General features: G+C 53.1%; 1 non-coding gene across 1 annotated transcript; it reads right to left on the bottom strand.

Annotated features, from left to right (window-relative positions):
- Window positions 1-7,370: 7,370 nt before the first annotated feature.
- Window positions 7,371-7,478, bottom strand: LOC115835609. Its single transcript, XR_004030647.1, has one exon. It is a non-coding gene; the product is annotated as a U6 spliceosomal RNA (small nuclear RNA).
- Window positions 7,479-8,243: the final 765 nt, after the last annotated feature.

The raw sequence follows: 8,243 nt of genomic DNA, 5'->3' as shown, positions 1-8,243 counted from the left end.
CTGGATTGGGTTTCATAAATTGTATAATTTGAGGCTTTCCTGAGCTAACCACTGGGCGGGCAGCCTGCTGTGGGCTTGTCTGTGCCCCTCAGCCTGGCCAGGCCTGCCCAGGGCGGTGCGGTGACACACAGCTGAGGCGGGCGCTTGGCTGTGGATAACGGCAGTGCCACCCTCTCTCCTAGGCGAGGCCGCCTGAGGAATATGAGAAGAACAACTTTTTGAGGACTATTATGAGCCAGGCAGTTTGTACATGCTCTCCTCTTTCAATTCTCATTCTGTTAGCCTTTTGTGGAAAATACCATAAATATTTCCATTATACAGATGAAGACAGGAAGGCTCAGAGAGGTTAGGTGAGGTTTCAAGGGTCACGCAGCAAGTAGCTGCGACGCAAACTCAGGTCTGAGATGCCACATGCCATGCCCTTAACCACAGCTTTCATCTACAACATGGCACCATTGAAGGCTTCAGTGGATTTAATCTTCTCGTTTCTCCAAAATAATTGCATTTCTGTCATTTAGCCAATTCTCAAAACCAAGCAGGAGGATGTCTTTGTAGATAACGAAATTGAGACTCAGAGAGGTCAAATATGCTGTCCAGGGTCACACAGCTCATGAAGGTAGAACTTGGATTCAATCCAGGGCCGACTGCCACGCCTGTGTCTGCCCTTCCTGACGCCTCCACAGCCCAGGGGCTCTCTGGGGGTCCTTCTCTTCTGTTTCAGAGCCTTCGTTTTCTTTGCCAGCCTCTCAGAAGGCTGCTGTAATTGCACTGGTGTCAGCAGGCAGAGCCCTGGGGGAAAGTGGGGAGGGAAGAGGGGCCGGCCTCTGCCAGCTTCAGCAGAACCCCTGAGACAGCTCTCCCTTAGCCCAGTAGGGACTCAAGAAAATCGCCTCTGAGGACCCTCGGGGAGCTGCTGGGGAAAGAGCTGCTGTTGTTTTGCATTACAAGCTTCCTCGGGGCAATGTTTTTCATGCTGAAAGTCCCCTGAGTGGCTGATGACACCCTCATAGATGGGCTGGTCCCCACAAACGAAGCTTCTGCTCCAGCTCTGCCCAGTAATTGCCAAGGCTTGCAAAATTTTAGATGGCTGTTAGCTGTTTTAAATCGAGTGCTAATCAGATGATGACGTTGTTACCAGGAGTCTCTCAGGTCTCTCTTTCTCAGAAGGAATCATCTAATCCAACTCCCTTATTTTTTCCAGAGGAGGAAAATGACCCTGAGAAAAAGCAAGAGACTTGCCCAGGGTCGTAACTAACCCTGAGTTGTTTTTTGCAATCGGTATTGGGCTGCACGTGTGTATGTACATATACACCTCTTCCCACTCTCATCTCTACATGAATTGACTGGGCCTCCTGGCTCCTTCCTCCCAGTTTGGAAGCACTCCCTGCCAGTGTTCTGGATGGGAGACTGAGACCAGAGCTCCTCTCCTCTGCCCCATTCCCAGAGTGCCAGAAAACTTCATTTTCACATGGTTGTCACTGCTCCTGATCCACAAAGTGACCTGGGGCTTTACTGAGTATCACAGCCTGCTCTGGGCCATGGAGAAGGGGACAATCAGGGCACCCTTTCATTTCTCCCACACAAGGCCTCTGAGCCCCAAAGACAGTCCCAGAAACAACTGGGCTAAGTGGGGTGAGACCTCCCAACAGGAACTGCCCAGGGCATCCCATGGGAGCAAACTAGACCGATGCTACTAAAAGTGTGGTCCACAGACCAATCAGCTGCATCGCATCACCTGGGAACTAGTTTGAAATGCAAACTCACAGGCCCTACACCCAACCTACTGAATCATAATCCCTGGGGGAATATGGAGGAGACTCTGTTTCAACGGACCCCTTGGGGGTTTGGATGCACACTTGGGTTTGAGAATGACAGTCTGGATCCAGCCCACCCCTGAATATCCTTCCCAGGTGTGGAAGTCTTGAGGCTATGGATCCCAAAGGTGTGAAGGCTTGGCCTAAAACAGAGGATGTGGGGAAAATAGAAAGCTCTGGTACCCTCCCTCTCGGCTGCACAGCCTCACCTCCCACACTCCTCACCGCAGTTTCCAGCTCCAGGCACATAAGACCCCTCCCTGTTCCTCCATGCTCTGAGCCTAACCTGTTCCCACTGCCAGAAATGCCTGCCCCACCCCACCTCCTCCCCACCCTGATGGTTCAGCCCCAAATCATGTCTCATTTGCATCTAACCAGAGCTGCTCCGGGCCTTTTCCAACCAGAATTCCTTTCTCCCTCCTGAGAGCTTCAGTAGCACTTTAAAAATAATCCTCCTCAAGCAAAACTCTACTGCCTGTGTTCTCTGAGCAGTGCCTGGGTCTTCTCTGTACTCTGAGTTCCTAGAGGCTCCACCACTTCTAGCAATGCCTGGCCACAGTAGGTACGCAATGCGTGCGTGTGTGTGTGTGTGTGCGTGCGCACGTGTGTGTTGAACTCCAATTGCACTGACTGCAGGGTCCCCAAGGATCAGGGTCTGTGGCAACCTATGTGTTTGTTCCAGACCCACAGCAGATGTCATCATTTCACAACCAGCAAGGGCGCCAGGCTCCCTTCACCTTTCCTCCCCGGGGCCCCTACGGGTTGACCTCAGGGTTATCTCTCAGGTCACGTCAGGGAGCCCTGGCTCACCTTTCCTCTGCTGGTTTCCCCTAACACCCACCCATGCCAGCCTCTGGCCAACCCCACCCTATTGAGATACGTCAGGCTGGGCCCAGTGCCTGAGGCACACCTGGGGGCAGCTTGCTCAGTCCAGGAAGATGCCTGTGGTGTGACCTCCTGCATCACTCCTGACCCAGATCCGTAGAGCTTGTCCAGGGTGCTCACACAGCTCTCCTCTGGGCCCCACACAAAGTCTGCCCCTTCCAGGAAGCCTTCCTTGGTGCTCTGATCTAGGAAGCAGGAGATGAGGGTTCTCTCACACACCCCTGTCCCACATCCCAGCAGGCTCATGCCCAGATCCTCGGTGCCTCAAGACTACAGAAGCTTCTTTAGTCACAAGCAGGGAGACTTACCTGCCTGAAGGCAGCAAGTTGGCCCCATAGGCTGCTAGCTCCACATCCAGAAACAAACTTTATGAAGTTGGATCTTATTCCGACTCCCACCCACCCCCACTGTCCCCCACTTCTCTGAGTCCTGCTCGCTAGCGGGGGTGGGGTGCTCACCTCACTTGCTCCCTGCTGCCTCAGGGAGCTTGCACGTGCTCTTCCCTCTGCCAGCAATCCCCTTTCCCTAAGCATTTCAAACACAGTCCTGGGAACTAGTGGCGAGTGCAGCAGATGCAGGGACTTGGCTGGGAGTGGGATGGAGAAGGAGGACAATTGTGTAATGAAATGGCAGGACATGGGAAAATACAAAATAATAAACACCAAAAGTGCTGTCACTAATCTGCTGGGTGACTTTGAGTGAGTCCTTTTCCCATTCTGGGCCTGAGAGATACAAGGCTTGAATTCCGTATTGCCACAGCATCCTGCTCCAGTCATGAGAAATAACTCAGTGATGTGTGCCTGGAGGGGGAGGGCCCGTGCGTATGTGATAGAGAGAGAGAGGGGAGGGGGATTTCTCCAAACACACATGGGGCCCATTTAACCAGATTCTGCTTCACCTTCTTTTCTTTAATCCCCAGAGATGTGGCTTGCTCAGTGAACTGCCACTGAGTGCTCCCTAGGCACCTACTGGTGTCAGGTCCTCTGCTGGGGCCCTGCTTCCTACAGACGGCTCCCTTCCTTGAAGGGCTCATGCCTGATGATCATTAGCAAAGCCTTCCTGTGTCTAAAGGATCACTCATTCCCTGTTTGCTCAGAGCTTAGGAGGCACGGCCTCACTAGAAGGTTTGGAAAGCGCCCTGCGGTGGAAGGTACGTCACTGGCATGCAAATTGGGAGGCTTAGATGGCAGATAAAAGATTGGTTTGTGTCACAGGCAACCCCAGCCAGAGTGGTGTCTTGTTACGGTGTCTCTGGGCTGGACTCGGTGCCCCTGGAATGTGAACTAGATGCGCGGGGAGGTTTCCTGTTGATACTTGTCCTGGCAGAGTGGTCCACTGGCTTAGCTGCTTCTCAAGTTGCACAACACCTGGGCCTCCCAGCGGGCGCTGCTGGTGCTGGAGGGGAGAGAAGCCTCCGCCTGCAGGGCCGGTGCCCTCCTCTGCCCACTGCCCGAAGTGAAAGGTGGATTCCCGGCCAGGCCCGGGTCAGGAGGTGACCCCAGCTCCTCCCCAGGAACTCCCCCTGGCCCTCCAGGGAAGGGCGTGGTTGCTCTGAAGGGCACACGGCAGGGATGACACTGGCAAAGGGGGAAACAGTGGCAGGCCAGGGGAGGAGGGGGCCAGGCTGCTGTCCCTTCCTCAGGGGAAGGCTTGGAGCGGAGCCATGAGCCTGCCTGAATCCTATTACATGCAGGGCAACCTGTGAAGACCTTTCCCATATTCCCTGTTGGCCTCACCCTGTAAGTGAGAGGAAAGGTGAGGACGTGGGAGATGAAGTGACTTGCCCTGGGATTGTTTTTTTCCAAAGTTCAGGGATCTGACCTCTAATCCAATGTCCTGTCTGAAGGGCTGTTTGCCTGGCTGGAGCTCCTCAGAAGCCGGCAAGAGGCAAACATGCATCAGTTCAGGAGGGCGAGGGGCAGCCCGGGCTACCATGGCCCGTTTAGAGGGCTCAGCTAACTTCGGGGTGTCCTGAGGCCACCAGCCTGGCTGAGAACACTCTCCCGCCTTCCTTCCAGCCTTCAGTGGGAGCTGCGTCCAGCTGGGCAGTGACTCAGCAGCCCTCATTCCCACGTGTGTGGGAAGGCAGGCCTCTCTCCCGGCTGTCGGCTTGGCTCCATTGGCCCGTCTGGGGGTGCCCCAGCGGCCAGCCTGCCATCAGCGAGGCCCTGGGGCTCGGGCCAGGCTTCCCACAGCTCAGTCACAGAGTTTGCTTTCTTTCCAGCCCTCTAGCCTTTCCCTCTGAGACTGGAGGGCCACTTCTAAGTTCCTCTGGCCACCTCGCCCGTCCACTCAGCCAGGGAGCCAGGCTGTGGGTGATTTCCTTAGCACTGTCCCAGAAACCCTGTGCTGTCCTCAGAAGCAGCTCACCTCCCAGAGCAAATAGCTTGTTTGCCAGGCTCCTGGGCCTCCCCGCCTGCTCAGAGTGCGTCCTGTGGTGCACGAAGAGAAGGAACTGGGCAAAACCCAGGCAAGAAAACCAGGGAGGGAAGTGGATCTTGGCTGGACCTTTAACAGGATGTATGGGAGGGTGAGCTACGGTGAGATCGTGCAGGTAGGGCACTAGCCCATCTGCTCGCGACCAAGAAAAACATCACCCCACATGCCATGGCTCCAACCCCAGGGATGGCGCGCTGGCGGCATTGGCATAGCTGTGGAAGCTTGAGCAAGGCTCGTAAATTCTCAGATCCCGTTTCCACATCTGTAAAATGGGCATGCTAATGCCTGTCAGCCAGGTTTGCTCTACATACAACCCTTTTTCTAAAGGGCTTGGTGGAAGGCCTGCTCCAACACGCTTCAGACGTGGATATTGCTTTCCATCCTATGTGTGAGTCCAGCGAGATTTGTGCAATCTTTTATTGGTCTCATTTCACGCTCATCATACTGGGACTCTGTGGGAAAGGACCCACGAGGGACCTTGCAAATGCTGCCAGGCACTGCAAGTGCTGGCCACTGCTGCTGGTCCTCCCGGCGACTCTCAGGGAAGCAGGGCAAGTGAGGAGCCTGGGTTGGAAACACGAAATACTTTGCTGGCAGTCATTCCATAAGTTAGGACGACTACAGAAACTTTTATGCAGCGCCAAGTATGTGTCAGCCACTGAGAGAGACAGTTAGGGACACTGAGGTGCCTAAGACATGGTCCCTGCCAAAAACAGGCCTATGTGGCAGAGGAAGGAAGGAAAGAGAAGGGAATATGCAAACGACCTCCATCCCAGATAGGTGAAAACTAGGCTGCGCATGAAGTATAGACACCTCACCTGGGAAATCCCAATGCAGTGAGAAATCAGGGCTGCTCCAGGGAACAGAAAAGGCTGCATGGAGAAGGAGCAGGAGTTTGCAGGGTAGAGAAGGGAGAGACAGGGTTTGAAGGCCCCAGGGTCTCCAGTAGGGAGCATGTGCCTGGGCTGAGCAGGGGACAGGGTCTCTCCTAGAAGACCCAGATGTACTGAGGCTCCTCCATGCCAGCACATGTGGCTCCACAGGTATTGCAAGACCCCCGTGGGGTGTCGAGACACATCCTATGACCTAGATCTCTGCCTTCCAGGAACTGGTTGGGTGAGATGAGACTCATCCTGGGCATACGTAGGAGCAATTTTTACCAGCATGTCTCCAACTGCAAGTGTGGCCTATGAGATCTGATGTCACTTCCCTCCTCGGGTGACCCTGCCAGCCCCTCTGCAAAAGGGGACATAGGCACACAATTTTGCACATTGTTTCCAGGGGTTCAAGGATGTCCCTCACCAGCCCATCTCCTCTGAGTAACCCTCAATGTGATTCAACTCCTGGGTTTTGCAGATGAGGAAACTGAGGCAGAGAAAGAATGTGCCTTGCTGAAGGTGTGTGGTGAGTCAGGACGGAATAGGCCTAGACTTTTGGCTTCTGCCCCAGAGTTCTCCCATGGGTGCCTGCTGCGGCCACCTCCTCAATCTGTGCCTCTGCCCAGCTGCAGTTTTCGGCATCCTGCCTCATGACAGAGGGGACAGCATGCACTTTCTATCAATCTCAGCCGTCGCCTCTTCCCAACCCATAGCTCCCCTCTTGGTGAAACTGCCTTTGCGCTTTCTTCCCACGTGCACGGTCCCGCTGGTTCTCTGCATCCTGGTGTCCCATCTCTGGGAAAGGTTCCACCGTGCCCGCACTCACTCGAGTTGCACAGGGACATCTTTCTCCCCTTCTCCCCCTGCTCCCCCTCCACAGCCAACTCCTAGCTGGACTGGCCTCTCGCTCAAACCCTGTCCTTACTATTTATCAACAGGATTCCAGGCCCTCCTCACCTCTTGCTGTGGCCATTATCACAGCCAGAAAAATATTTCTAAAGCACATGAACATGTCACTGTTCAGCTTAAAATCTTGCAGAGGTGCCTGTAGTCTTGAAAATTAAGTTCAAGCCCTCGGTGTGGTCTACAAAGCCCCCCATGGCCGGCACGACCCCTCCTTACCATGTGCCTACATCCATTCTTGGCACCAGCTTGGCAAACGCTCCATGCCACCAACGCCCTGAAGCCCATTTGCTCCTGTTGCTCTTCCTATCCAGAGCAATAAGATGTGTGTAGACCAGCTTCATACCCTTTAACCTTGAGGTTTGCTTGCATGCTTGTTTTAAAATTCAGTTCCCTCTCGACAGCAATACTCTTAAAGGGGCCCATCCACTTTCCCACTTATGGGCTTTTAAAAATCTATATGGAACACTTCATGAATTTTGTCATCCTTGCACAGGAGCCATGCTAATCTTCTCTGTATTTTCCAATTTTTTAGTCTGTGTGCTGCTGAAGCGAGCACATATATGGTTTTAGAAGATAATCTTAGAACCTTACGCACAAGAAAATCATTTGTAAACACTCTTCCACAGTAGTTTTCTTACATGAACTGACACAATTTTTTACTTATAAGTACTTCTAGGGTCTGAAATTAAAGTCAGGACAAAGCGTAAATACAAGCGTCTATGACTAGCAACGTGCGCTGGCTCATTTGCTGATGAGTAAGTAGCTGAACCCAGAAGCTCAGCCTAAAAATTTAACAGGAACAAGGGCTGATCTTCAAAGTCCCAAACAGTTCAAAGTTGGAAGAGTAATTAAGAGCCACTGAGATGTGCTGTCAAACAGGCAGATGAGACCCTGGGATGCCCCTTCCTCCCCTGCCTGGGCTTGGCTTGATGGCAGAGGTCACAAATGCAGCCCAAAATGAACCGCATTCCCTGGCTCTTAGAATTGGATCTTCAGCTTTCTAGAACAGCCCTTCCTGTGTTATGTCTGCAATGTGTAAAATCTGATAAGAAACTTGTTCCAAAGTTCAAAAACAACCGGACTTTGTAAATAGTTCCAAATAGAAGCCCTAGTCATGCTGGGGAGGGAGTATGTGTGGGAGATGAGAAGGACCTTCACTCAGACAACCAGAGCGGGAATCCCAGCACCATGTCGGTGGACCATGGGCCACTTCACTTCTCTGCCCCTGGTCTCCTTACCTGCATGATGGGGATTATAACAGTACTTACCTCCTTGGGCAGAAGAATGATAATTCGAGTAAAACACGGAGCATACAGTATGT

The sequence above is a fragment of the Nomascus leucogenys genome, chromosome 6, assembly GCF_006542625.1.
Source record: "Nomascus leucogenys isolate Asia chromosome 6, Asia_NLE_v1, whole genome shotgun sequence".
NCBI classification, from domain to species: Eukaryota; Metazoa; Chordata; class Mammalia; order Primates; family Hylobatidae; genus Nomascus; species Nomascus leucogenys.
This window is presented reverse-complemented; position numbering and strand designations above follow the sequence as displayed.